Consider the following 3,344-nt stretch of genomic DNA (forward strand, 5'->3'; position numbering starts at 1 on the left):
TTCCTTCCTTCCTTTCTCTCTCTCTCTCTCTCTCTCTCTTTTGATGGAATCTCACTCTGTCACCCAGGATGGAGTGCAGTGGCGCCATCCTGGCTCATTGCAACCTCTGCCTCCTCGGTTCAAGTGATTCTTCTGCCTCAGCCTCCCAAGTAACTGGCATTACAGGTGCCCACCACCATGCCCGGCTGATTTTTGTAGTTTTAGTAGAGATGGGGTTTCACCATGTTGGCCAGGCTGGTCTCGAACTCCTGATATCAGCTGATCCACCTGCCATGGCCTCCCAAAATGCTGGGATTACAGGCATGAGGCACCTTGCCATGCCTATTTTCTAATTTGTTAATTAACGTCTTTTCAATTTGGCAATCATATTTTAAATTCCTGGAGCTATTTCTTGTTTTCAGAGTGTTCTTTTTCCATAGCATTGTGTTCTTGTTTTATGGATGAATTATATTTCTTGCTTCTCTGAGGATATGTATAATAATGTTTTGAAATTTTTTCCCATATGTAGAACATTTAGTGAGCATCTGCCATGCAGAGTAATGTGCCCAATGTGAGAATCCTCCACTTTAGTTCCAACTCTAGTTGGTATCTCCTTGCTTCCCATGGGATCCCCAGTATCAGCCCCAAGACCACCCCCAAAAGCAGCAGGCCCGGGGTCCCTGGGCAAAGGGATCTTCTGTCTCCAGAGGGGTTGAGGGCCAGAAGCAGCTGTGAGGCTCAGTGTGGGTGGAGAACTGGGGTCCTCAGGATTTCCAGATTATCAGTGGGAACTTACAGGAGGTCAGGGCTGCCACAGAGGCAGTGACCAAACTCTGTATGCCCAGGGTACTGAGGGTGCCATGCAGGAGGCCACAAGTGAATCCAGGAACTTGGGTGCTTCCTCCAGATACTGCAGGCCCAAGATCATCAGGATGAGGAGTGGAAGCTGTTGTCCTGAAAAAAGTAGGTCCCTTGGTCATTGGTGCACAGGCTGTCCATCTGTTGGAACACAGCCGCCCACAGATTTTTGCATATGAATTTGAGGACACCCAGCTCATCGCTGAGATGAGCATCTCCAGGGGCAGTCTCTTGCCTAGGACCTGGCTCACACAGAAATCCATGCTCTCCAGGATCAACAGGCTTATCTTCCGTACCCCCCGCACCAGACAGGTTTGGGTTTGTGATCCCACAGCTCTGCTACCATCTCCATGTGTAGAAACTCGAACAGCACCGCATCTACCATGTGTCAGCCTCATGCCCCAATCTGAAATTTTTATATATTTTTGAGACAGCATCTTGCCTTATTACTTAGGTTGGAGTACAGTGGCATGATCACAGCTCACTGTAGCCTCAACCCCCTGGGCTCAAGCAATCCTCCCACCTCAGCCTCCCAAGTAACTGGGACTACAGGTATGCGTCATCATGACTGTGGAATATATATACATATATTTTTAAATTTTTGTAGAGATGGGGTCTCACTATGTTGCCCAGGCCAGTCTTGAACTCCTGAGCTCAAGCAATCCTTCCACCTTGGCCTCCCAAAGTGCTAGAATTATGAATGTGAGCCACCACAGCTAGCCAATGTTTTTTAAAAATTAATAAATATGTATTGTGTTATCTGTTTTCTCTAAGATCCTTTAATTCTATTTCTTTGTTTTGCTCTTTTTCTTCCTGTTAGTGGTCCTCTTCAAATGTCTGATAATTCTTGGACAGCCAAGACACAAGTACTCAAAAAGCTGATCAGAAGTTCTAGGTGTTTGTCAGAGAGGGGAAGAAAGAACTCACTGACTGGTGGAATTCACTGTAGAGAGAGAAGCCAGCAAGCAAACTTTTTTTTTTTTTTTTTGAGAAATCCCAAATGTCAGTATCTGTAGGTGTTTTTCTTGACTTGGTCAGTTTCCACAGAAAGGTACCCTCTCATTTTCTCCCTGGGAGTATATGTCTGGCTGTCAATGTTTCGATTGCCAGAGGGGAAAGAGGGTTAGAAGACTCATTCGAAACTCCGACTTTCTTTTTCTTTTTCTTTTTTTTAATTGTACTTTAAGTTCTAGGGTACATGTGCACACGTGCAGGTTTGTTACGTATGTATACGTGAACCATGTTGGTGTGCTGCACCCATTAACTCGTCATTTACATTAGGTGTATCTCCTAATGCTATCCCTCCCCCCTCCCCCCACCCCACAACAGGCTCTGGTGTGTGATGTTCCCCTTCCTGTGTCCAAGTGATCTCATTGTTCAATTCCCACCTATGAGTGAGAACATGTGGTGTTTGGTTTTCTGTTCTTGCAATAGTTTGCTGAGAGTGGTCGTTTCCAGCCGCATCCATGTCCCTACAAAGGACACGAACTCATCCTTTTTTATGGCTGCATAGTATTCCATGGTGTATATGTGCCACATTTTCTTAATCCAGTCTGTCACTGATGGACATTTGGGTTGGTTCAAAGTCTTTGCTATTGTGAATAGTGCCACAATAAACATACGTGTGCATGTGTCTTTATAGCAGCATGATTTATAATCCTTTGGGTATATCCCCAGTAATGGGATGGCTGGGTCAGATGGTATTTCTAGTTCTAGATCCTTGAGGAGCTCCAACTTTCATTAAATCCTCATTTCCTTATAGTCTGTTACCCATACCTTTGTGTACCTGTACCTGCCATGCTTAAACCTTTCATGTCCCAACCCTGCAGAGATTAATAGACCTTTCACTTTTGCCAGAGTTTGGGAGTAGAGGTTGCCTAGCCTGGCATAGGAGGCAGTGAGAGTGTCCAGGGGACCTCACTGCTCCTTACACAGACTTGCTGCACTCCCTTTTCTTTTCTCAGTCCCGCACAACTCCAGCATTCAATGGTAGGCTCCTCCCCCTACCTCAGGGAATCTTTTTGGTCTGAGGTGAAGGGTAACTCTTCCTTATTTATCCTATAAGCACCCAAATCTCTTATCTGTTCATTCCCTTTCTTCAAAGCCTCGACCTTTGAAATTCAAAAGCTGAGGAGTTATACCTCTTTTCTCTGCCTTCTGCCCTCGTACTCCTTACATAATGATCTGCTTGACTGATTGGGACCAAAAGTCAAATGGTAAGAGAATACTTGGAAAAAAAATATCAGTTAAGGCTTCAAAAACTATTGTCCTATTGCACTATTATTATACAGTACTGTCTTAGTTCAGACTGCTATCACAAACATATCATAGACTGGGTGTTAAACAACAGAAATTTATTTCTTACAGTTCTAGAGGCTGGGAAGTTCAGGATTAAGGTGTGGACAGATTCAGTTCTTGGCCTATTGTGCAGACAGCTGCCTTTTTGCTGTGTCCTCACCTGGCAGAGAGAGAACATAAATCTCGGATCTCTTCTTATAAGGTAACTA

The 3,344-nt window shown here is 44.6% G+C and overlaps 1 pseudogene; it reads right to left on the reverse strand.

Annotated features, from left to right (window-relative positions):
• Positions 1–743: 743 nt before the first annotated feature.
• Positions 744–1,222, reverse strand: LOC105519482 (annotated as a pseudogene).
• Between the last annotated feature and the right edge of the window lie 2,122 nt (positions 1,223–3,344).

This window comes from Colobus angolensis, unplaced genomic scaffold (assembly GCF_000951035.1).
Source record: "Colobus angolensis palliatus isolate OR3802 unplaced genomic scaffold, Cang.pa_1.0 Scaffold35, whole genome shotgun sequence".
NCBI classification, from domain to species: domain Eukaryota; kingdom Metazoa; phylum Chordata; class Mammalia; order Primates; family Cercopithecidae; genus Colobus; species Colobus angolensis.